Source organism: Dermacentor variabilis, chromosome 5 (genome assembly GCF_050947875.1).
Source record: "Dermacentor variabilis isolate Ectoservices chromosome 5, ASM5094787v1, whole genome shotgun sequence".
Taxonomy (NCBI): Eukaryota; Metazoa; Arthropoda; class Arachnida; order Ixodida; family Ixodidae; genus Dermacentor; species Dermacentor variabilis.
Window position 1 is genome coordinate 116,721,379 of NC_134572.1, and position 27,475 is coordinate 116,748,853.

A 27,475-nucleotide genomic window follows, 5' to 3' on the forward strand; every position below is an offset into this window, starting at 1 on the left:
TGGAAGCCCGCGGTGTTAAGCAGAATTCATGTATTACACTGCGTTCCAATGGCCGCTTAACTTCAGTGTAATACTGGGTGCGTGCGCAGACAGCACGACATCCTCCGAAATTTTTTGTTTACCGCACGCTGAATGAGATAACCTTCAACAGAAAGGCATTCTCGCAATGATCATCACGCCCTGATTTGGTAGAAACTCAGTTGATGTACAGTCGCCTACGAAGTAAAAGAAACGACAATAGCATTTCGCTGTATTTATTTTAGAGCGCAGTTCTTAGGCGCCCGTTCCTGCGTTAAGCGTCGGCGCCCCCGGCGTAGTCGAGCGAACGAGCACAGCGAAGTATGAAAGAAAGAGCGAGGAGTGCAGCGGCGGATGAAAGACTGCGAAAGCGAAGAGAGTGCCAGTAGGAAGGTGGAGGAGGAGGACGCAGCGGAACCATGAGGCGGAAAGCGGAGGAGGAGGGTATGGCGAAAGCGTGAGAAGAACAGTGTAGTGCCGCGCAAGACGGGCTCCGCGGCAACGACAACTATGAGATGGCGCCGGAGTAGCACGCCATCGTCTGTTCACCCATGACGCCATTTATATGGCATGCGGCGAGCGCGTACACTGGTACCATATATGGAAACAAAGCGCTGCATGAGCGGGGTTCTGTCTGCGGCGGCTGTTGTGAATCTCGCCCACGCGTCACCTACGCGTTACCTCTCGCAGTCTCCCGGTTAGCGAGGCAGTCTTCCTGAAATGAAAATACGTATAGAGCTGTGCTTAAATTTCGCATTAGGGAGTATCGTAATCGTCGGTGAAGTTTTCGTCGCCTACGTTTTCTTAATAATAGTGGCTTGTTCGGCTAATTGGTACATGGTTATACTAGAATGCCAGCAAACTTTAGAAAGCGAAAAAGAAAGACAAAGCGACAGGAAGGTGGCTCTCGTTTTTTTTACTTTGTTTCAAGTTTGCTGGCATTCTCCTAGCATAACTGTTTCAATGAGTTACTGGAGTTCCTGCCACTCAAACAAAAAGTCAGTCCCCCCCGTTTATTGGAATCTCTACAGTTTAGTCCTTAGCGAATAATCGGGGAAAGGAAAGAGCGTGGGAAAGGAAAGAGCGGGTGGGGATTTGGGTGCTTTAGGGAAGGGGGTATAGGCGTTTCTATAGGTCGAGACGCAAGCGCCAACCTTCTGCAATATAGACACCAGCGCCGTAAAATTCGGACGCACGGATGATGAACCCAGAGCTGGCAGTGCTACATCAAGGTATGCGAGGGGCGCCATTGCTTCGCGAGACGGCAAGGTGTACGAGTCGTGGGAGGAGAAAAAAAGAGCTAGAGGACGACGGGTGGATCCATTCTATATGGGCGAAGTCGGGAGAGAGAAGGTAAGGTCGGGTTTAATCCGCTCGTCACAAGCCAGCGGCGATGGATGGATGACCGCGCGTCTGGAAATGGCCTCTGTCCAGTCTCTCTTAACTGAAACCCTTTTTTTTCCTTCTTTCTTTCCTTACCGCTGTCGGTCAAGAACGAAAGAAACGTATTCGGCGCCGCGGTACACGTCAGCAGGCAGTGGCTCGTTCGCCGCTTGAAGTGAGACAACAGTACAGAGCCTCGACAAGGAACGCTGCATGTGCCACCGCTGCGCGCGCCGACCTAGCAGGAGGACCCCGCAAGGCAACGCAACTGCGATGAAGACGAAGAAGGGTGGATGCACCGTGCGGCGGCCGACCGACCTACTTTTGCGCGCCGGTGCGCCACATTTCTCGAAGAGTGCCGCTCATCATCCGCTGCCTGCCGGCCAGGCCAACAGACTAGCCAAGCTCGCGGCGATGTTCTCCCCCCCCCCTCGCTTCGCTGCTCTGCCGCGAGCCTTTCACCCCAGCTAACAGCGAACGCTGGCCGCCGAAGAGAGCAAGCGAACTTCTCGGCCGCCGACCAAGCATACGAGGGGGGGGGGGTAGGGAATGTGGGCGAAGTCTCTTTCTCAAACACGGCAGGCGACGGACTGAGCGAGGAATGTTCGCTTAGCATCGCCTTATCCTATATACACATTGAACGACGAAAATGAGAAAGAAAACAGGAGGGAGATCTCTTCTGTCCTCCGGGGAAAAGACCGAGGCTACGAAAATGGGCGTATAAAATGAGTCAGTAGATGAGAAGACCGAAAAAGAACAAGCGAAGGAGGACGTGCTGGAGGGACACAGCGTCGGAAAAGGGACACGGCCTCTCTATTGGCTTGTGAGGCTATCCGGTTCGACACTTGCGGCTAACGATATTATGCCCGCATGCAGTTGTTAACAGGAAAAAAGGACAGCAAGCTGAAGAATTGAAGAAAAGAAAGGTTGCACACTGTGACTAATCTGCTTGCGACCACGTCCGGATGTTCCAGAAACTGGAGGAGCTGTGGTTGCCGCTAGCATTGGCTCGTGCCAGAGAGCGACGGAAAGATTACTGAGGGTGTGTCGAAGGTCTGCAGTTTGCGTTTGTGTAGCTACACTGACATTTATGCGGTACCTGATAGTTTGACTTAATTTACCTTTCAGCCACCGGCCTCGTTTCGAGTAGAACCGTTGATATTGTGACGAACCTCGACGAGGCTGTTCCCCCTCGCGTGTAGTTGCTAACGCGTGGAACGTGATAAATTGAACTCGTGGAGTTCGGTATACATGATTGTGCAGCAACAACTCGTTGTAACTCAGAAGAGCCGTCGAAGTAACGCTATTAGAACACCGCACAACTTTTCAACTTGTAATGTTTTTCAGTATGAACGGCCAGGACTCAAGACATGAAGACACCGGCCCACCGCCATTCTCTCTGAGATATAGAGAAATAAAGTTTTTCCATTCCATTCAGTATAAACACTCGTGGCAGGTCACTACTAAGCGGGGATTCATAGGGCTTCTTTGTGGATGCATTGCCTGCTGCAAGGCCGCAGGAAATGTTGATATTGTACGAGGACTGCAGTGTACGCGAGAAATGATACCTTAGGAGCAAAAAATAAATAATACAGCCACAAAAAGAAAACGACCTAAATCATTACTTTCGCATTGAATCTACGCTTGCACGTAACACTATTTGCGCTGCGTGGCCTCTGTGCTCAGGATAAGTTGGTCATGATAAAATCTATGATACTGTAAACGGATCCATGTCAACAGAAACGAAGTTTCAATACATGCAGTAGTAAAAGTCTGCGTTTATATCAGTTTGCACGGTCAACAAGTAACGGGCTGCCGGCTGACGTTGGTGCTTCGAACGCCTCCAGGAGGAGGTGCATAAGTAGGCTATCGACCTTGAAACGCCAATAGCTACAAGACCATCACGCGAAATGGGCGGCTCCTCTGATGGGCGCGTCTACTTGGATTCATTTCTTACCGGGGCCTTCAAGAACAGAAAGCGTCGCTTGACCGCTCGGCACCATTACGCAGACGATGTCGAAGACATCGCGAGTCAGTCGAGATGAGCGAATCAAAAAAAAAGAAAAAAAGAAAGAAAAATAGGCAAAAGCCAGGAGCTGCAATAAAGACGATTCCAGAATGGATCGTCTGGCGCTAGTGTGCCTCCAGCATAAACTCACGCCTATGGGGGGCTCCTTGTTTCTGGGTCGCTCCTCTTCGCTCTGTCAATCTGGGCTTGTCGCGGGAGCGCTCTGGGACTCGCCACGTGCGTGTGTGTGTCTATCTGCAAGAACGAACGGGATGCTCGTAAAGCGCGCGCACGCAGGCAAACAGCGCTGTGTGTTTGCCTTGCCAATCTCGCAGCCGAATGCAAATCCGTTCGCCGCCTCTATTCGAGGGATGGGCACGAACACGTGTATATATATATATATATATATATATACACATATACGTGCTCGTGCCCACCCCCCGAATGGACGTACCTATTTCCAGAGAAATGACATCTCTGGATGAAGCCGCTAAATTTAGACTCGCTGGCTGAAGGGTGCGTGCGTATTGCCGCACGCTCACCTGGCTTTTCGTCATCCGATTAAAAGATCGAGATTTGAACGATGCTTCTGCGCGGTGTACATGATGAAACAGATGAAGAGTGGGATATAATATAGATCACGTAATCTTCGTTCTCGCTCTGCCTTTATCTCTGTGTCAGCAAGAACAATATGAAGTACTCAGCTGGCGCGCCCATCGCTATGGAGTACATTATTCTCGCTAGAAAAGTCGGTTCCAGAGCGTAGTCGGCCGCTTCTAACCACGATAAGGGGGAACCCGTGTTTACCGTATCTAATGGGCCAGTCGCAATGACGTTTACTCCGTTTACTGACGTGTAGAGGAAGATAAGCAGATTGGACGCTCGTATATGACTAAAAGGGCGTAAGCATAGGCTTCGATTGACAGGGACCGCGTAGATACTCGGCTCCTGGTACTTCGGCACACAGTTACAACAGCGTATTGCAAAACGCGCCCGAAGCACATCTGCAAGCACACTTGACAATGAAACGACTGTTGTGCTACGTACCTGTCCGCGTGCAATTTGCACATACACACGTGGCATTTCTTTAGCCCCTGCTATTTCTCTATTATTATTTTTTTTTTCGCAGTGCGTAAGACTGAGAAGTGTGTCATTCGGCGCACAGTAGCTCCGCGGATGTGCTTCCTCGTGTTTCACGGCCGCTGACCATCCCGGCGTTGCGGCTTGCGAACAGGAAACATTGCGGGGGCTCTGCGGGCTGGGCAGCGAGGCTCCGCTCTAAATGCTTCCGTGGGAAACGGAGTCGGCGGTGCGCTCTTCTCTGGGGCCGCATTCAGGGTCGTGGAGACGGTAGAGAATCTAGAAATTGCCGCGAAAAGTATTCTGGATCCTCGCCTGTAACTGTAATATGTAGAAGAGAAGAAAAACGCAGAAATGAGATAAGAGAGCGGCACCTTTTCTTTTTTTTCCTTTTTTTTTGCAATGCGACATTGGCAGGATGAGTTCTTTGGAGGCGTTTAGAAAACTTCCACGAAATCAGGTCAACTTCAAATGCAGCTAAAAGAAATCCCACACGGGAAACCCGTGCTCCAGGGCAGTAAAATTCGCACTGCATCGGTTACATCCGGTTGTAGAGTGATTTATTTCGGTCTGGCTGACACTGCAGGTACAATTGCTCGAGAGACCGATTGGAGTATCCCACTTTATAGGGGTAGCGAAATAGCCTGCATCAGAGCTAGCACCCTAAATGGTGGTTCCTTTGCTTATGTGTTTGCGCCAGTTCACGTGAAAATATGAAAAAATACAAACAAGTACGCGTTAATGTTTACAGAGTCGTACGGAGTGAGCGGACAGCTGGGAAACCAGGTCAAAGGGCAGCTAATCAAAACAACTTAGCCGTGAGGATACTGAAATGAATGCGGTAATATTAAACAGATTGGGCAACGTGGATGAATAGTTCATGTCGGTGGTCTTCCGGCCTTTGTTAGAGCATCGCGGTTACACTACGCATGCGTCGTAAGTCACGTGCGCTATACGAGAAGCACTTATCGCAAATATCTTTAACACTGCACTCCGATGTTTCTAGCCACATTAATCTTAGATAACGCGCAAGGTGTGCGTAAGGCACCGATCTCCAAAGGAAGCTATTTTCCAGTATAGTGGCTGTGTCAGGATTAAACAACGCATACCTTTCTTAGCACTACCGTAGCCAATGTACTTCAGGTTATGGACAATATGAATCTGCTCGCTGCAGAATGAGAAATGAGAGAAAAACAAAACTGCATTGAATCGCTACTACACCGCCCGCAAAAAAAGAAAAACAAATTGGAGGACGCTTAAGCTTTGCTTTTAAAGAGCGCACCGCGATAGTATTCAAAGGTCCCTGTCTGCTTCTCATGCTTCCCGGCAACTGCAGCTTATGTAACCGTAATGTTTGCCGGGAAGTGCTGGCGGCGATCGCTATGCACGAAGGCGAACGGGCGAGCTTTCTGGTAGATATGCGGCCTGTTGCGTGGGCAGCGGATGCGCGGATGCGAGCGCCACCTGGAAAGTGTTGTTGCAAGGAACCGATTGCAGCGCGCCGCTCTGTGAATGGTAGAAACACTGGATAGTTGGTTTATGTTTGAGTTTCTGCGTAGCAGAATTATGTTTTCTGTTGTATTCAAATTGCAGTCCTACGCCATCATGTACGTAGGTTGTGTTTAGGTTGTACTTTACGATTTTTCTGATACATCTACATTTGAGGAATTCAATTAGTTCAGTAATGCCTCTGCGCCACGCGGTAGGCCTGCGTGGTTGTGGTTCGGAAAGATGTTTTGCCCAAATGACGACCGACGCAAGACGCCGACACAGGATTTTGTGCTACACGGGGCCATTAACGCTATCGCATTAAAACACGCATGCTCCAGAATGCGTGCTCTAAAAGAGTTGCAGCGCCTACTTTATTTTCGTTCTTTCTTCTTCTTCTTCTTATTGTTATTTGTCGTAATTATACTTTTCACCGTTTAGTTCTTCTTTTGTTTTGTTTTTTTGATTCCCATTGACAAAAAAGACAAAGCTCGCAATATATGAAGTACTTACGCCTAAAACGTACAACTCTTGGAATGCCATGTAATGACCCGATTGATGATAGAAACTCGCTTATTCACAATGCGTGCCCGTCGCCCTTTAGAACCGACGAAAATCATTCCGTCGCGGGCATGCACAGTCAACATGTGTTTACGTTATCCAGGTGTGCCTACGAAAACTGGACCAGTAAACTGTTCCTCAGGACACAGGGAAATTAAATTGACGTGCTCCGAGCGAGACCTTCGCGCGATTCAATTAGATGGCGAATACAAACAATCCGCTATAATCAGGGGAGTTCATAAACATGTACGCATACTGTTTCCTTCTTGCTTCGCATGCATTTGACCCCAAGGCTGCAGGGCACAGAGATTCATTTGCTTAGTCCACCCGCGCACGTCAGGTAACGTCAGGGTAACGTTAACGGCAGAGAAGACGTCACCACAACGCTCGTTCATCCCACCTGATTCCGGCGATTTGATTACCGTCGAACGGCGGGCGCACTTGGGGAGCGGGGGGGTGGGGGGGGGGGGGTGCGGTGTTAATTTCCGGCTGTAGACAGTTGGGAGAGCTGTTCGTGTAAGATCGTCGACACCCCCTCCCCTCTCCCCCTACTCCCCTTACCCACTCAAGGAGAAAGCACGCGGTTAAACATGCACACACACAAACCGTGCTTGTTGACGTTTTCGGTACCAGTAGACATTGCCATCGACATCGACCCTGGCTGACGACGTAGCAGACCACCACTGTCGCGCGCGAGATACGTAGACGTAGTCTTTATTACGTGGGTTCACGACCTTTCTTTGCGTGCGAAACGAACTTTCATCTGGGACGGAAGGAAATCGAGTGTTCCGCAATGACGCACTCGGCTTATTCATCAGTGCCACGAGAGACGCGGCGGATTTGCGAACGACGCGGCGCTCCAACCCCGCCTACCCATACCGATGTGACGCCTCCGCAGGGCTCGGGCAACGAAAGCGAGAGATGGAGAGGGAGCCAGAGAGAGAAATAGAGAAGGAAAAGAAATACTCTTATATTTTGCAAATACGAGCTTGTTTACCAGCGAAACGCACGACGTGGGTCCAATCTATGTAGGCCCTATAGGTGTAGCATGCAGCTTGAGCAACAGTAGCGCCGTGGGCGTTGCCCGATGTTGCCTGGATTAACCTGCTGGCCGAGGCACGCAGAGGCAATTGTGGCGTGTGAACGGCGCTCGTATGCAAAAGACGCGAAAGGGAGGTCGGCGTTAGCGCCGGTCGTGGGCGGTGCTGGGAAGGAGCACAGCAAATTTAATACGCGTGAAAGAAAAGGAAAGCGTCTTTAAAGAGATAGCTCGAAGTTTTTTGCTATGTGCGCGTGAGCAAATGTCATTCTCAAAATCTCCCGGATACGCGTGCGTGAAGCAAACACTTGGCAACTTTTGGTCAAAGGTGCGATCGCCTCTCCGTGGCGGTTTGCCTTTCCTACCGCCAATTATAGGTCTTGTGTGTGTATGCTTGGCGATGAAAAGGTAGGCGAACCCTGTTCTTGCAGCGCATGACATGCATGGTCTCGTGGCTCGTTATAGACTAGGAAGGGGATTACTTCGGCGTCAGGCAGAAAGTTAGAATGCCTCCGGCTATTTAGTTTCTCTTACAAATGGGCGCTGTTGTCCAACGCCTCACTACATGCATCACGTGTTACAGCGGTGCGATGTAGTAAGCACTCCATGGTATGCCCTGAATGACTAGAGTAAATACAAGTTCGCAGGAAGATGGAGGCTTGAAGTGAAGCGATCGATAGAGCTCGAACATGGAACATCGTCGCTGGGCCAACGTTTCGACGATGCTTGTCTTTTTCAGGGCAGCAACTGAAACACGTGCATAACTGCTTCACAAGAGCAACTGCTTCGAAACTCCGGTCCCATGAGATAACGGAAAATAGACGAAGAAAACGAAGGGGAAATAGAATCCACGTCACATATGAAGAAAAAAGAACAGCAGTGTGCCACTTCAACGCATCGTTTTACACTGTTAATACTTTCAAGCTGTGTCAGAGGTAAAAATAGAGCCTTGAGCCGCACGGAATGACCTCTTCGCAATGCTTGCATTAAGGAGCGGTTCGAAAATAGGTCCTGAAGTTATGCGTAAATATGCTTGAGCTCGTTTTGCATTAGATTTTCGCATTTGCATTAGGCAGCATTTCTTTTTCCTTTTCTTCCGTGCAAGGAATCAAACCCGAGGGTGGCTTTGATTGTACGAGGCCTAAGACAAAGCATTTTACCTTAATAGATGCGCGAAGAGATTTCGGAAGATTTAGAAGCAGAAGCTGGATAAAGAAACTGTAGTTACTGAACGCATGAGTCATGCGCATGGCCAATTCGAGGTGGATGACATAAGAGGTGGACAGAAAATGACATTATGGGTAGGAATTTGATATGCCGACACTTGAAACAAAATAGCATTAACATGAAAATTTGTATAGGTGGCAGACCTGAGTTCATTGTGGAATTATACTGTGCGTAGGCACGCGAAATTAGGTTCGTTGCCAATATTTTCACACGCAACGTATGCGTGCATCTCAACATTAAAGTGCCGAGATTTGTAAAGGGCCCCTCACCAGGCCCCATAGTAAATTTTGGTTATACGCTGGAAGTTGTTACATGTCATCTAGGGAGCGCTGTGCCGCAAAAGTGTTTCAAATCGGCTCATTAATAGCCGAGACAGAAATATTTCAGTGCTGCGAACACATGATTTCAGTAGACGGGCTCCGCTGCCAAGCAAGACGCTCTCTCCACTAGCCCCATCTAGCCTCCGAAAGCGAAATTCCTTCCCTGAGTTCTCCTATACCGGACCTGGAGGATCTCGTGCCGCGTACGTCTCAGGCCCCGCCTTCATTTCTTTTTTCTCCTCGCGTTTTTTTTTTCGGCGCTGCGCACTTTTGCTGACGGCGTCGCGCGCAAGCCGTCTCGCTCGCACAGCGCACGATGTTGCGCGCGGTGCACAAGGACACATGACTAGCGGTATAATTCAGTGCTACACGAATACTGAGGCAGAACAAGCGGATCACAGAGCATGATCACGCGCTGGAATGCGGTGTAAAATGGCATAGTTTCGGTACCTGCGCATGTGACCGCATGACCGTGGGAACAAGCAGACGAAGCGGAAGTACATCTCTTGCTTCGGTGCGAAATAAAACAAAAAAAACACGCAGACATTCCGTTTGTGTGTTTTATTCTTTCTCTAAACTTCAATTCGTGAATTCAAGCAACAGATCACACTGATAACATATGTTGTCTTGAACAATTCCCGAAGTGACGTGTCACCACGAGCGACGTCACACTGCGGACACTAGTACGTAAGCGTAGGTACCCGAGTACGTCATCCTCCGGCTTGGAGCGCGGCGGCCGCGAGGAGAAGGGAAAAAAGCGTTCGCTTTGAAATTTCGGATCTTTCAGCGGCGCGTAGCAATGTAATACTTTGCGGACACGATCGTTATCGCACAATGTATGCTCTGCGCTTGTCAGCTCAGAATGGCCAGATCTGGTGAGGGGCCCTTTAAATCTAGAAAACTGAAAAAGTGAAAACGAGCAGTGAAATGCGCGGTTAGGGAAATTACGTAAACACCACTGGATGCCTGAGTGGGTGACCTTCAAAAGCAGCAAAAGATGAAATTTCCATCCCACACAGAGTGGCGCGAGTAGTACGCGTAGCCAGCTGGCCGCGTTTCCGTACCATTTGGTAATGTAATGATCACTCTCGATAAGTGCCCGCTGACGCTGTCTGCAACCTGCAAGGGCGAGCTGCGAAATCAAGTCCAGGTGCGCTTTCGAATAATGCGTGACACAAATGAGGCTTCGCTCACACGCTGTACACTGCGTGCGGCACGACGAGTTTTAGGGAGTGCGCGCTCACAAAGACTCGGAACAGTCGGCACTTAGAGGTAATTGTGATGGAAGGTAAACAGGGTAAACAGACCGAGTAAAGAGGGAGGCATGGAAGAGGCACCTGCAGCTTTTGTCGCAGGAAGAACAAGAAGAAAATAAGAAGCGCAAGAGTGTCAGCGTGGTCAAATTCCTCACAACGCTGTCGCGGCGCTTGAAGTTTCAGCGGCCTATAGTGAATGCTGGGGGTGTGTGGACTGTGTACAGGCGATATTTCGCGAAGCTGCAAACGAAGCGCGATTCTTTGGTGAGCTTGTGAACCGCAACATTGTCCACGACTGAAAGAGCTACGGCACCCACTGAAGGCAAGTCGCTTTATGCGCCCTTCTTTTTCTGAAGAACATAAAAAAGCGAATGAGTGAACCAAGTGACGCATCCTAAAATAAAACTAAAATAAAACATGGGGTCCGCGCTGACAAGAAAGGCAGCAAGCCTCCAGCTGTGGAACTTCACGCGCTGATAACATCGTCCTGGCTGCGCTTTTTTAAGGCGAAACCTTTCTAGGCTCATGGTGAAGTTTGTGTCAGCAGACCTGACCGCTGGAGTGTCCGCCGAAGCGTCACGCCATATGAAGACAGATTAAAGAATGGCAAATGATTGATAGTGACCGTTAGTGAATGATAACGTTATAATAAAGATTGGTAGAGGGTAATAATGACTACTAGTGGCTTGTAATGACTACTAATGACTCCGAAATGACCAATATGTCTAACGACGGCTTGTAATGACCACAATTGATTATAAATGACTAAAATGCTTACCAGTGAGCAGTAATGACTGAAATGACTTGTAATGGCTAGTAATGACTATGAAATGACCAGTGTGTCTAACGACAACTTGTAACGACTACAATTGATTAGGAATGGCTAAAATGGTTAGTAATGACCAGTAATGACTAATAGTGACTGAAATGACTTGTAATGTCTACCAATGACTACGAAATGACCAATATGTCTAACGACGAATTGTAACGACTGCAATTGATTAGAAATGACTAAATATGGTTAGTAATGACCAGTAATGACTAATAATGACTGAAATGACTTGTAATGCCTACTGATAACTATGATATGACCAACATGTATAACGACGACTTGTAATGGTCACAATTGATTACAAATGACTAAAAATGCTTAGTAGTGACCAGTAATGACTTATAATGACTGAAATGACTTGTAATGACTACTGATGACTACGATATTACCAACATGTATAACGACGGCTTGTAATGATCACAATTGATTACAAATGACTAAAAATGCTTAGTAGTGACCAGTAATGACCAATAGTGACTGAAAATGACTTGTAATGACTAGTAATGACTACGAAATGACCAATATGTCTAACGACAACTTGTAGCCACTACAATTCATTAGAAATGACTAAAGATGCTTAGTAACGACCAGTAACGACTAATAATGACGGAAATTACTTGTTATGACTACTAATGACTATGATATGGCCAACGTGCCTAGCGACAGCTTGTAATGACCACAACTGATTACAAACGACTAAAGATACTTAGTAGTGAGCAGTAATGACTAAAAGAAAGAAGAGAAAGAGAAGAGGCGAATGATAAGAGGAGGAAGAGTAGGCTTTCGCCGTTCACCTCTTAAGAGAGATCTTAAGAGACCCTGTAAGTTTTTCTTTCCGAGCCTACCCTTTTGCCCGCGCGGTTACAGGCAGAGGCATATTTTCCACCTTACCTGCAGAGTACTGATAGCTCTCCTTCCTCAGAATAGGGAGAACAACTTTATTGAAAGTCCAGTGCAGGTACAGGGAGACAAGGCAGGCCTATTGTCATCAACTGGTCACACAAGTTTTAGAAGTGCAAGCAGTGCACTCAGCCTCCTATACTGTGAGTGAAACAATTATAAGTGGTAAACGCTGTCCGCAGAAGGTGGCGCCTCCGAAACTCCGCAGTGACTTTATCGCTCACATCGAGCCCAGTCATTGTGTTCCTTTCTTTCGCCGTGTTGTAGGTATTCGCGCTGCCTTTATAGCATGAATAGAGACCAACTTGGACCAGTTTGCTGTTCTCCTTATGCCAGCCACTGCTGTCACCCGTTCAACCAGAACTCGCCTCCGGCGTTAATTTCGTTTCTTGAAGGAACGTAAGTTACGTTTCATTTGAAAATTGCCTTGTGAATATCTTTGTTACCAAGAACGTAAGCTAGGGCACTTATATTTCAAGCACATCTTTCAATGTCTTGTACGTTGCTCTTCAGCTCTGTGCTTATCTGCACATTGTACCAGTCTCTTAACACTTTGATTCAAGCGTCTAGGCGATACAAATTCTAGTCATTGTGGGTGTCTTTTGAATGTTATTGTATCCTGATGTAGCGTCTGTCAGGTATCATGTGACAATACAATATATTCATTCAGATAATAAATAAATAGATGCATTAATTAAATAATGGTACACTACAGGTGCGAAATACGCGCGACAATGTTATTCGTAGATACTGAATCCCTGAAAACCGACACTACAGTCCCGCCCTTGAGGCAGTGACGTCCAAGGACGGTGAACGCGTTTCTACTTGCCAGTGACGTCAGCATGCGACTCCTTAACTGCGCTGCACGATAAAGCGTGAGCCAAGAAACGCGCCAAAGAGCGATGCCATCACCTGCTGTAAGCTTCGACGGCATTTTGCGAATTCTTGAGCCGACGGATAGGAAAGTTGGGTGTGTCGCGCGGTCTTCAGATTGGAGTTGACAACGCCGTAGATCCTTGAAAATGCGTTCCTGTGGAACGACGCCATGCTTATTTTATTGTAAGTGACGTTCATAACAATTAAAAAAAAAGATTCTCGAGACAGAGAGGGAGAGATAACGGAAAGAAAGGGATCGTTTCTCCTTCCGTTCGTCAAAAAAAAAAAAAAATTCAGGAATTTTGAGAGAGTGAAGAAAAATCGCATGGCCGGCGATGTGAGGCTCCTGGGGGCCCCGTTGTCGCCGGCAGCGTAGCAAACCAGTCTGCATCGGAGACCGTTCAGTGCGCAATACGCGGGAGACTGGCCCCGCTGGCTCGCCGGCTGTTGTCCTTGGCCTGGATAGCTCACTGCTGGCTCGCTGTCCTGTGCTGGCCTGCAGCCGCGCTGCTTACGGATGCCCCTGCGTGCCGTCGATGGCGTCCGCGCACAGTACGCCCGAATGGCTGCGTCGTGAGAACTGGCGATGTGGACTGACGCGGCGCCTTGCCAACAGCGCACGCGAGCTATTCAGGGCCGAACGAAACCGAAACGGAGCCCTGTATCGCTGCTTCGACATCGCCCTCCCCTCCAGCCCCCCTATGACGTCATCTCACTCTGCTTACTATTCCAGTAGTGATGAGTTAGCGTTCACTGCACTTTCGACTGCAGTTTAACATCGCTCGCCCGATCATCCCCCTCCATTATCCTGTTAGCACACCGTTCCGCTTCTCTTTCCCCGCACATCAGTGAACACACACGCGCGCTCGTTTCCTTGCCGTTTCTTTTTCATTTTGTACGAAACTGCGAATCGTGTCCTCCGCGTTGCTCTCGGTACTCGATCACCCCCGCGGGCAAGTATTTCACGGCTGGATCCGAAATACGGAGCACGGCGTACCTCCTGCTGCTGCCGTCAACTGAAGTGCCGTCCGCTACATATGCGCTCGTCGTGTTGGCAAAAAGTGGGGCCTGCATTGTGCTATTTGTGTTTTCAGGCGCTACATCTATCGCAGTGTTACCTACGTGCCTGACCTAAGCCTCATGCCTCGCTCTGCGGTATGCTCCTTGGCCGGTGGGCAAGTGCCCTCCGTGCCTTGTGCGCTGCCAAGCCCGTGGCCTTTCTTAATGCAGCATCGTTGCATTAAGACTTTGTGATTAGCTTCGAGGGTGTGTGTGTGTGTGTGTATGTGTGTGTGTGCACGCCTGTGCCCTTTGAGCGCGCTGTTTTCTTGGCGAATGTGTCGCACCAGCTTTCCGCCCTTGATACGAAGCACTATGCCAGGTCCGTGGTCAGGATGTCGAATATCCAGTGTTCTTTAACCTCGGCGTCGTTATGACAGCATGGCTGCAATGTGCCAGAATAGCCTGAGGGCGACTACTTTGACGCATCGCTGCCATGATTCCGTAACGCTGCTATAATAAATCAATCTAAGCCCCTATTGTTAGCAGCATGTCTGGCTACCACCAGCCAACATAACTCGCAAGCGCAAAAAAGAACCATAAATAAAAATAAAATAATATTTTAAAAATCTTGATGTGCTACGAAAGAGAGAACGACCTAGGGCTGCCGGCGTAGAAGTTACCATTAAAATAATTTTCTTTGCTTATTCGTAAAAGGCGATGATGCAAGACAGTGGGCATCATATTCCATGGCAAGAAAAATACTCGTTGGAGAAGCGCGGTCTATTCGCGCCCTGTGTGGTAAACATGAACCAGATTTTGATGGCCCACACCTTTGAGGTAGCTGCACTGAAGGAAGTTCTAATGAAATCATATTGCGGCATAAAAAAAATTGCGCCCAATAATTAAATAAAATAATTTTTTAAAATTTTAGGTGAGAAAACCACGATCTGATTGTGAGGCACGCCGTAATGGGGCTTCCGGATTAATTTTGACTACCTGAGGTTCTTTAAAGCGCACCGAAATCTAAGTACGCGAGTGTTTTTGCATTTCGCCCCCATCTAAAAGCGGCCGCCACGGACGGGATCAAAACGCCATCTCAAGCCCAGCAGCGCAACGTTATAATGTTTGCGACCATTTGGACTGACCTTGCCTTCCAACTGTTATCGTCGTCAAGCTTGGGTGCACTCTTAAACTTCACTATTTTTTCTTTGCACTCATTTATTCTTTACGATGTTAAGGTGCGTTTATTTGAATGCTTTTCCACTTTAAATGTTTTCTCTCTCTCCACATTTGGCGGAGGACGTTCTTTTTTTTCGTTGGCTTTTCAGCTTAGTAAAGCAGCGCAACTGGAATAAGCACACTTTTTGTTGTAGCCGCCATCAGGTCCATACGAAATGTAAGTATACAAGCGGGTGCTCATGGATCTTATACCAAGCAGCCGCCCACAAGAAAGAAGGTAGCACTCATTCCATGTTTAACATCAGTGAGGAAGGAGAAAAGATTGTACCCTACACAGCTCTCAATCAGCTAGATAGAAAGCCGTTCACCTTGAACAAGATCTTGGGACCATGGCCTCGCTTATCGCAGCTACAAAAGGCCACAAAAGCGCTGCTGGGATATTTGAAGGCTACCGGATTGAGTCAGCGTCTGTGATCTGGACTGAGTGCCCGAATGATATCCCCAGTGGACTTTCTCTTCTTCTTTTAATCTTTCCGTCCCATTTTCTCCTTCCTCAGTGTAGGGTAGCCTACCGGGTTCAGTCCTGGTTAACCTCCCTACATTTCATTTATCATTTGCTCTATCTCCCTCTAAAAGAAAGTTAAATATTGGCGCGTCAACACGAATTGCAGAAAGCAAACGCAACGAGAGACATTGGGCTTATGATAACGGGCCAGAAACATCGGGCAGGCGCGCATATGGAGGGTCATTTTTTTTGTTCATTAGATGTCACCAGCAAATCTGGACATGTGTTGCCTTGACAACATGCAGTGGCACAGCGTGCGCAGTGGATTCTTGCCTACAGCGGGACTATATACCCACGAGTATCTTGAATAGCGAAGAACGATCCGTTGTGGCTTGCGACAAACAAGTGGACCAGTCAGTGGGCCAGCAGCGATTTGGCCTGCGAGATTCAGACTCCTACAGACTGGCAAGGTGCACCCGCCTTACCCCGAATCGCATTCTGTTTTATCTAGCGAGGCCCTGGCTGGCGAATGAGCCACGAAAACGGGCCTGATATGACGGATGTTCCAGGCGGGAGGACTGGGGATAGAAAATCGACTCTAAGTGGGGAGTACACGCGGCGCGTCGTTGAAGGATAAACGCTGAACGCCGTGGAATTGGGTCGGTCGCTTATCTCCGCAGGACCCCCTCGAACGCCAGCTCTGTAATGGCATTCTTCTCGCTAATGCGCTTAAAAGTGATGAATGGACGGGCCACCTCAGCCGCAGTAATGTGCACGCTGCCTGCTTCCTTACGTTTTTCACTTCTGTTCGTGATCCATATATTCTGTATACGTGCCGATGCGCTGTCGAGTGTAAGCACTCTTCGTGGAGTTAAGGTATTGTTTACTGATTTGATCGCATATTCAATAATGCCTTCATCGTAATCAGCCGAGCTGAACAAAGGCAGTCGGGCACTACTGTCCCTGCGTCTGAAGGGTTGCTTCTGGTTCGTTTTTTTGTGTACTTATTATTTTCGCCGAATCCTGAAACGGGAGTTAACATTTCTTTTATTGTCTTATCATCTTAGGGTACTGACATTATACGATAAGATTAAGGCATAAATTATAAACCATTAAGAGAGCGAGAGAGATAAAGAGGAAATGCAGGGAGGTTAACCAGATATTAGTATTAGGATAAACCATTAAAATTAACTGTACGCATAGTGAGAGCAAAATCTCAGCCTAACCTGTTCGAACGCATCTTGGCGACCCCAAGTGCAGGTCAGTTCGCAACTAAACAAGGGTCTGTTTGCCGCTGCGTCTCAGCGACAGTTAGACACCGGTCCAACTCCGAGAGTCACCGCAGTTCTTGCTGCAGCGCTGTCTACTTCTGCACTCTACGATGATAACCATCTGCAAAGCTGGCGTGGAGTCAGAAATAACTTCAAGGTCCTAACAAGGGCTAAGCATTCGCGAGTGTCCTACGCCATTTACAATAGGTCGTTGCATGTACATCATCATCACGACTGATCGACGAGCTTGTAACGGGGCGTTCCGGGTATGACTGGCGATGCCGATTCTCGACGACGTCACGTTTGTGACACACAGAGGCGACACTCGTGATGGAGGAATGCGTCATTAAATCAATGCCAACTGCTCGTGACCTCGGGCAATGTCATTTTCTGAACGTCTCACGAGAATAGCGAGAGTCGTTTAATCGGATTTTCTTTCGTCTTCCTTGAGGTCACCAGGTTTGATACAATAGCGGAAAAGGTTCCTGGTGCGAAGGAGGAACTTATATATTAGCAATATCGACTAGGTATGTCGGAAAGGATAGTAACCTTGATAATAGCCGTCCTTGCGTTGAGCACCGTACCTAACATGGCGGGAGGCAGTGTGCCCGCACCACCACTGAGCGACCTAATGTGTTCCACCCGGCGGAAGTATACAGAAGAAGGCTAGCGCCGGACAGCCAGACCTCTTCAAACAACTGGCGGTCCCTCTAGGTATCACTAACGATGTAACTTGAATGCACCGCTCATTCGATTGGTCTGAACCCTGTGGGCATCCTAATCGTTCGTCGCTACGCGTAGCCTTGCGCTGCGAAGGTATCAACTGCTGGCCTTTGCCTCGAAACAATTTAGAAAGGGATTCTCGTAAACACGCTTTCGCGAACCATCTCGAAGTCTTACATAAGGACTCGGAAGCCGGAAATGAGGTATGTAATGACACTTTAATTGAAGGTGTATCTATAGGGAGGAAACACTTATACACGAGGAAGAAAACACGAGAATGATTGTTGAGATGCCTAGCTTGTGCTTGCATTAGGCCACGTTGATAGCATCTGGATTTGTTTCCCCGTACGCGCTTGTTTGAAACATGCCTGTAGATTAAAATTGACACAGCTAAATGACTATTATTGTTGTAAGCAACGTTGCTTTATATGTGCTCACACGCAACATTCAACAAACTGAAAGGCTTGCTTGCGCCTGTATTGCACGCGTTTACGTTTATTGTATCGAACACCGACTGGAGCAAGCGACATGTTCCGAGAACTTACTGTCAGTAAATTACATACAGGCAAGCCTACGAGTAAATGAGAATTGTAAACCTCTAGATTTTATGTTCTTCGATTTGTTCCGTTCTCTTATATTATATTGAACTCGTGTTTATTAGTGAACATTCGTCCACCTGAATTCAGAGGCTCCAACGGGGCAGTACTGGGGAATGTCTTCACCAATCACTACCCCAGAAAGTTACGTGCATTTCAAGGACTTTCCTAATAGCAACGGACCACAACACACACTTACGACGTCCTTCCCGCCGTGCTGCCGAGCTCGAGGTCGCGAGCTCAATTCCCGACCGTGGCGGCTGCAATTCGGTGTCGGCGAAATGCAGAAAACGCTCGTGTAGTTATTTTATACGTTCTCGTTGAGAGCCTTGTACGGTCACAATGAATCCAGAGCCCTGCACTACGGCTTCTCTCAGATAGCGGCAATTGTGCTTTGAAACGTTCAACCCCGTGAATGACTCTATCTCATGACACCCTGGGACTCTACTGTACTGCGCCTGTGAAGTCTCTCTCTCTCCCTTTGCTTTCCTCCTTCTCACTTTCAAATCCTCATACTCCTTTCCCTGTGAAGAGTAGCCAATCAGATGTCCGCCTTGTTGACCCCCCTGCCTTTTCTTGTTTCTCTTTATCTCTCTTTCTCTCTACAGGTAAGCGCCAGGCTGGTTAGTTGTATTCTACTGTTATGGCTGAAAGGTAGGGGACCTTTCCGTTGATGAGTCTAGCCTCACCTCGCAGATCTTTATTTTAACTATAAACGTACCAGGCCCATTTCAGTAATGGAGTTGCGGTCCGAATAACATCTCCGAGAAATTCCAAGCGATAGCTAACAGACGTCCAGGGCGGAGGCTTTGCCTCCATGCATCCTATCTTTCTGCCTAGACCCGCTGAACATACGCTGCGCTGCGCCTTGTGCAGTGCGCGTGGTCAATACTGCTCCCTGACAATATCAATTCTTCTTTCTTTCTCTTTCACTTCCACCTACCCCTTGCCACATGTAGGCTGGTAAACTGGACAAAGTCTAGATAACCTGTCTGCCTCTCTATGCGTGCGTGGACCTGTGCCAGTTGTGATGATCTTTATTAGCTATGATGCTAGATTCCGCCACTGCAAAGGCTACTGTCCGAAGATCATAGCCACGAAACCAAACATGAAAAATACTAAAGTTAATAAAATAAGAAAACAATATAGGAACAATTCACAAGCACAAGTTATCACGAAGAATGTACATCGGCGCATATTTACAAAAATGTGACTCACCATCCCGGCCGTGCGAAAGCGTATGTCCAGCGAAGCTGTTGAAAACCACCACTACAACTGCTGAGGGGTATGTGCAAAGCTTTATTCCGCAATTCCTCTTTCGGCAAATTATTCAGTCACAGGAGAATGTGGATGGGTGGGCTTCCCCTGTGCTGGAATTCCATGGCAATTCGACCAGCGGCAGCATGCCACCGCTGGCCATGTTGCCGTTTTCTTTCCCTTTGCCGCTCATCGTATTCACGCTGCTCCTTGGGAGTCCTAACTATACGCTGCCTACCCACAGTGGAACTACAGCAACAATGAAATCAATTGCCACGTTGGTTCTTTTATATACGAAAGGCTAGCGACATAACTCCCCATGACGCAAGCCTGGAATGGTCAGACCGGCAACCCTACGCTGGGGAAGGGAGAAGAGGAATAGAAGGAAGGGAGAGAGATAAAGGGGTTAGAAAGATGTGCACGGACAGCACTACAGAGTAAAAGGCTCTCGCACAAGCCAGATGTTCTCAGAAAGCACAAATGTGCCTGCCTTCTGAACTGCCTTCCGAACGGATGATCTGTAGGGACAGCGTTATGATATTATCGGCTCAATCAAAAGGCAATAATCTAGTTTCCTGAATGCGTTGGACATAGATTGTCTTCGTGCTTCAAACTGAGTACAGTGGCACAATAGGTGGTGAAATGTTGTCCTCGCAGCCACAGACATCACACGCAGGACTGTCAGCCATTCCAATTAGCGCTGAATACGCTTTCGTGTCGGCAACGCCCAACCGCAACCGACACAGAAGCGACGCTTCGGGTCGACGCATTCCGGCCGGAGGTCCGAGTTGCAGCGAAGGGTCTGTGCGGTCCGTTGCACCTTGCCTGTGCGGTATTCCAATCGGCTAACGAGAATGTGCGAGTTAGAAGGCGAAGCTATCTCGCAGCGTCTGTCCTTGAGAGATGAATGGGGACGCAGTGGTCATCTTGGTTTGACGTCCGAACTGCCCTACCTGCGTCATCATTTCCAATGATACCTTAATGGCCTGGTATCCATCGAAAAGAGATAGCATCGCCTTTTTCTCTCACGTGATGGGTAAGGTCCGAGTATACGGAAACGGGGAAAGAGTGGAAGCAGTCAACAATCCGGTTTATTAAGGAATTACGCGCTTAATCAAAATGCTTGACCGCGTGTATTTGTTGCTTGTGGTATACGTTCATTGTTTCTTTGCGTGTTTCAATAGAGAACAGAGCCGGTGACCCCGCGCATCAGCGTACGCCAACTCGGTATACGTCTGGGCTTTTTCCTGTGTTGAGCCATGTCGGTAGATGATGTAGTTTCCGTGAAACGGAAGTCTGCGGGAGTCCTCCAGAAAATCCGCTTCTGGCGCGAAACCAATTCGACGCGTCCGAGCGTTGATGCACGAGAGGGTAGAACATATATGCTGCATGGTTTTTGCCACCTGCAGCAACGCCAATGCAAGGCGATGCCAAGTGCGTGTCGCAGACAGCGACACGGTTCGAAAGGTGACGATTTCTCTGCAATGGAACGGTGGCGTCACCTCCATCTGTGACCACGTGGCTTGTTTTGCCATGTTTTGCCGTAGCGATGGCGCATGGCGCCACCATTTCGTTACCGTGACCTCGTGAGCGCCCTTTGTGTGACCATAGGTTTAGGTCTTCAGCCCTGGATGTCGGGAATCAGTCTAGAGAAGACCTCTGAGATAACGCCCAAACTTTGCTGCTGATATTACTGAAGCGTAGCCAAAGTCTACAACACCGTTCGCTTCCCGACAAGGGGGCATGCGGGTTAGAAACGGCTACCCGTTCGCTCTGAGGCGGGCAAGCCATATGTCCACGATGTCAGAATGTAATTGCTGTTGCATAAGAAAGTCAGAAAAAAAAAGCTCGAGAAAAATTGCTTATATTGTAAAGAACGCATACATTATTCTTCACAGAGAACTCACCAGCCCAACATTCACGAGAAAATCCCGCAGGGCCTTAAGAGCAAATCTCTGTGTGCGGGGGCACGACATGAGTCCAAGTGCTTTCTGCACATGAAAAGGGCGTAGTTACAGCGTTGAGGTGACAGCGAAGCATCTTTTTTGCTCAACTGCCTGTATTTATGTACACAACTGACATAGGCCTGAGTGCTGCGTATTTACAAGAAGTGGGTCACAAAGAAACCAAAGCGAAACAAGCAAACGAACGAAACACACGAATACAATTTACAAGCCTGCTGACCTGAGAGTAGCCATTCTTTCAAAAATGACTAGTATATGTCAAGGAAAATGCTGAGCTTGTCTGAGCGTGCGAAAACGCTTTTTAACAGCACATTCCTCTGGCTTAGGCCTGCGCTTAATGAGTTGAACAGGGCGTATAGTTTTACTTCTGAACTTGTGGGCCTGCGTCCCGGGCAGCAGTTGTGCTCCAGTGTGTATAGACCGACTCGCTTTCGGGCACATTCATCTTGAACCGAAAAGAGAGCAATGCACCTGCACAGAAACCATTTTACGGTTTTTGAACAGAGTAATTGGTTTTAGGGTAAAACTTGGCGAACTGAAGAACAACGCACGAACCCAACGCACGGTGATTCAGCCTTTTTAGAGGAAAATAGGCGTAGTCATCAAGGAAGCATCCCGATAAGGGCGTGTTCCACGCAGAAACATAAGGACATACAAGTTGCAACAGCAGTGTTTAAACTAAATGTCTGAAGTACTTTTCGAAAACAATGCACGGAGCCCACACTTGCAGAATCTTCAGATATAGAAACCCAAATACCATGCTTAAACTGTCGCCGATTAAAGACGAGTCACCTGTATACTCAAAAAGGAAAGAAAAAAGCGAGCAATATGTGACAGGATGACGGCACAAATTGTGACCGTCTGCTGTGATTGGCCGAAGCGGCTGGGGCGGAAATCAATCTTACGGCCGAGCCACTATATATGGTACAATGCGTCGAAACCACTGCCAGGGCGACGTCTATTAGGTGGTTGCCCGCTCGTTGTCGTTGCAAATTTCGCGCCTTATCAAGGATGCTGCGGTAACAATTACGCAGTTTGACGGATAATACCGAAAAGCAAACTTGCCGATGCAATGCGTGTTCGAAAGATGACCATGAGTTCAGGAGTAAAAGAAGGCATTCGAGAAAGGGTAATCGTGTCAAGGAAGGCAGGAGATTAGACGGTGGGATGAGATTAGAAAATTAGTGGTTAAAGTACATTGGTGACTGCTCGAGATCAGTCTATGGGGGGAATGCCTTTGTTCCTCGGCCGGCTTAATTATCAGCCTAATTGATTGAGCTGATGAAAATGGTGACAACCATGGCAGTGAACGGCCATCTGAAATACATGGCTCCCACTTTGCCAGGCTTCTCCGGTTTGAGAGCCGGTTCGGAATCACCGTGCCGCAAGCGAGGCGTTGGCCGGCTAGCAGGAAAGTCTGAAACAAGAGCCGTAAGTCAAGTCGCCGTATGGGGAGGAGATCGTTTTGTCGCCGCCGTGATTACAGCTCGCGCACGTAAAAAAAAAGTGCTCGCTGCACGAAGTGCGCGGAAGCCATGGGCGGAACTGGGGCGTGGGAGCTGCCGTACCAAGCTCGAGCACGTGCGTATACCCGCCGTTCGCTCTCTTGTTTTCCCGAGTCTTGCGGAGAAATCTCCGACGCTCTTGAAGTGCGCGCGTCGCGGCTGGAAAACTCGTGCACGGCTGTGCGGCCGAGCGTCGCAATTACTTCTCTGCGCAGGAGTTAATGCCGTAACTGCTTCTGGACTGCTTTTTGCTTTTGCTGCTCGTGGGGCAGATAGAGAGAAAGAAGGGCAAGGAGATATGAAAAAAGAAAGAAAGGCTGGCAGCTGCTGCAGAGAGCGCAGACGAGAGGCGTGCGGTGATTCGAAAGCGGCATTCCTTTGCAGTGCCTGATTAAGTGTATTTCTGGGACGGCGACTGCTGGCTTATTCGCGTGGTAAACTGGATGAAAACAGTCCGAGATAAGAAGCGTTCCGTGCTTGGGCGTGTCTCTCGTTCTTCTCTCTCTTTCTTTCTTGTTCTCCGCGCTGCCGCGTTTCTCGATCAAACCTTATTTAATCTCGACGGGTGGCCACGCGGCGCGCCCTACATAAGGCACGCGTTGGCATCGCTCGGAATGCGACACGTAACAACTCGACAGGGTGTGTCTGCGCGTTGCTGTAACGGCGGTAACAACATGTATGCAATGCCGTCAGCGCTGTTAGCGGGCTTCTTTATCGACCAGCTTAACCGGCATCATCGACGTCGATGTGCGTTCGTGTAAATTTGTCCAGGAGTTTCTGTAGAAGTGACTGGTGAGGTTAAATGACCACTGTCAAACTGCACACCGCAGCGGACGCGTATAGGCCCTTAGCTTCACTTTATATTTAAACTTATGGGGTACTGTAGAAAAGCTCTAAGATGCTTGCTTAAGAATGATAGATATATCACCACGCAATGTGTTTGCGCAAGCAGCACAGCAAAATGTAGGGTCCGGTTCACTAGTGCATAGTCTAATAATATGTTATGCGACAGTATAGCGAAAAATAAAATAAAATAAAAATAAGAACGAAAGCGTGGGGTAGGGGAATGCGTTGCTTGCGATTTGCGATTTAAATGGCCACAACCCTGATTTAGATGAAAAATCTGGTGGGTGCAGGTCGATTAGGTGGCAAAGTAAGGCAATTTGTCGTAACGTATTGCAGGGATCTAAACTGTTAAGCAATACACGTTCATTATGCCAGCTTAACTGCGTAATCACAACATAACGAACCTACTTAGCATACAACGTAGTGTACGCTCTTGTAAGTTGTCGTACGGGGTTGTGGGGAGACACAATGTGATGCGTGCAACGTGATGAAAATCACTTTATCGAGACAAAGTAATCTGCAAGCACTATATTTTGCATTTTGTGTAGTTTTTTTGCATGCGTGAGAAGCAAATGTTTAGTGCTAGACTCTTTGAAAAAATCTAGGTACCTATTATTACAACTTTGGTAACTCACTGTCACGTATGTTACTATGGTCTGAGCAACGTGCAACTTGTAGCGGTAAGCTAAGGTAAATTAACTAGTTCGTCAAGCTAGTTGCACAAAAAAAGCTGACTTCGCAAAAGCCATTAGATATTTAGTTATTATCTGCGCAAGGTGGTATGTTTAGCCACTCAATGGGCCCGCCGTCCTGAAATAACAAACGCGAGAAACGAAAGGAAAAGTGGTTGCAACATAATAAAATGTTCCCGAAACCAGCCGACGTACTGAGAACAGAATAAAAAAAAGAAAAGCTTAAGAAAAACTCTATTCACCGACATGCAAACGGGTAGAACGCAATGCGTGCACGAAATGCAAATAAGAGAGGTGTCTGCGCACAGTGTGATGTTTAAAAACAAGGTCACCCAGTATGAAACGAGTACGGAAAATGAGAAGTACCCCATACTTCATCGCTATTAGTCATGGTATAGATGCACACATCAACAACCGCCTTCAACAACTATCGCTCCATATCCCAATTTACTGCCATCATCCGAAGCATGCCAATTGAGACACTAAGCATATTGTGTGTCGTGCAGAAATCGAGAAAGCCGCGCAGTTTAGTTACCGCCACCATGCCGGTATTGTTGCACGCTCCCCTATTACTCTGAGAAGTATTCGAATAACGAAACTAGTATTGACCCTCGCTTTCTTTCCACTCAGAAATTTGTATTCGCCAAAGCCTAAACGACGTCATCAGCACTCGATTTCAGCCGCTATACGTACTTCACCATCCACCTTGCTCTGGCAGTTGGAATAGCTGCCATTAAATAGGGCGTTCTTGAAGCTACGAAAAGGAAAGAAGTGAGCTCAGGCTTAAACGCCCTAATTTAACGCTTCGTGTCATTCAGCGCTTCGTAATCTTCCTTCCGCTGCACCGCTGTACGTAGGTGAAAGCCGCCACTGGGAAATCTTTTGCTTCGAGAAACGAGAACATGTTCGCCGGCGCAATTTCTCAAGAAGATGATAAAAATGCGCGCAGAACTGTTGCCCCCCCCTCCCCCTCTTATCATTTGGCCGGCGAAACTTTATTATCGATGTGAACTGATTCCACTGGTCAAATTTATGTGCAATGGAAACTGCGGATTGGTAGAGTGTTTCTGGCTTTGTATATTTATTATATATGAGGTGCTGACCCACTTCTGTGCGATCCAGCGCCCAGTGTCCCCGAGAAGGAAGGAAAATTCTCGGAAATGTACAGTTCTTGATTAATTTCCTTGTTGCCGCCCCCAGCACTTGAGCAGAGTGTTTCAAAACGTAATTTTTTACATCGTAAAATTAATACGTACGACATCCGCATATCAGCATGTGCATTGCTTATCACCTGGAACTGGTTGGTCTTAACGATGCATTTTAATTTTGTACGTTAGGTGTGGGCTTGCTTCGCATTTGTTACTTGCTGTCGTATGTCGTTTGTGCCGCGTGAGCCAAAATGATAAAGGGATCTGAGGGGTCATTTTTTTTTAGGTGCAACCGTATTCGCAGAATAAGCGAAAACTAAGCCAAAGAAAACAGAAAGGGACCCGAGGGAGGGAGAAATAAATTGTTGCGTTTTAATTGAAACGTGGAAGTAAGAAGGAGCAGGGAAAATGAAAGTGGACGAAAAGGAAACTTGCCGCAGGCGGGAGCCGAATCGAAGCCTTCCGTACAACACGTGCTGAGCTTAACAGTAGTGCGCGTAGCATTTTATTTATAGTCACATTAATCTGCAGTAGCAAGCTATGTGCACGTGTAGACGGGCGGCCGCCAAGCCAACTTCCACGGTGTTTCATTACCAGAGCCTCTTTCTCTCATCCCACGTAGAGTTGCAGCTTACCTGCAAAGCTCATTTATGCTCGCGAAATAGCTTTTGCTCTTGTTTCAGTGCTCGGGGCATAGTTTATGCTGACCGTAGTTTCGCATCAGCACGTCCTCTTGAAGGGAGACTGCAGTTTCGCGTCGTCGAACGCAATGCTATTACGGGTTCTTCCTCCGTCTGCCTGCTGTTCGCGAGAACTACACGGTCGAATTATGCACGAGCAACGCAACCGAATATTACGCCGGCTTTGCCAGAGGCAAAACCAGCCGACGTGAACTATATAGACGACGAGGCGAAAAAAAGTGCCGACAGCCAGATCGGCCGTTCGGTACGCCGTCGTACTTGCATGCGCCCGTGAGTGGCTTAACTTTCGCGGCACTCTCTCATCGCCTGCGCAGCGTCCGTAAAAGCATTGAGCGAAGCAAGGTTGCAGCTTGGCGAGCGCGTAGAAGGCTGGCTACAGCGCGACGAAAGCGTTCCAGCGCGTAAAGGGGATAAGTGGTGCGGAGGAGTCCCCCACAAATGAGATCGCTTTTCGGGAACATCGTGCTGGCCCGAGGCCAAGAAAAGGCGGACTGCACGGCAGCGGTGCAACGACCCGCTTCTCGAGGCTATTTTCACGGCGCCGGTGTACACTACGTATGATCTCGGCGTGTACGCACAATCGCGAGAACATGCGGGTACACAGCGGGCAGCACTGCAAGAAGTATTCGCTGTGCCTGACAGCTGGATAAACGTGGCTCGGCTCCGAAAACTAGAATAGAAAATACAGAGCCTTGCCACCGCGGAGCGCAGCAGCAAATGGCGTTTCTCCCATGAGGGCGTGCTCACGAGCGGGTTTTCTTTAATTGCTCCTTTCGTCACGCTGGGAAGAGAGCGATAGCTCTTTTCGCTCTTCTCAGGAAGGGGGGGGGGGGGGAAGACTAGCACGTGATCAAATTTACTTTGCACACGTAACCCTGTTCGCGGCACGGGCTGCAAATGTTTGTGCCTTGCGGCGACCCACGTAAGGGGGGTGGGCGGATGGAGGGAGCCTCGTCAACGCAACAAACCCTGCGAGAGCAAACGCCGCTATAGCTGAGGCCGGAGTGTGCAGTGGAATGCGCTGTAGTTATTGATAGGCTCGAATGGGGGCCAAGTGTTCGGCGTATTCGGCTGAGGCGCCTGAACAAGCTTTCGAAA

The 27,475-nt window shown here is 48.3% G+C and overlaps 1 protein-coding gene across 4 annotated transcripts in view; it reads left to right on the forward strand.

Annotated features, from left to right (window-relative positions):
- Positions 1-27,475, forward strand: part of LOC142583088 (uncharacterized) — a 249,566-nt gene that overhangs the window by 145,541 nt on the left and 76,550 nt on the right. The gene's annotated exons all lie outside the window — the stretch shown is intronic.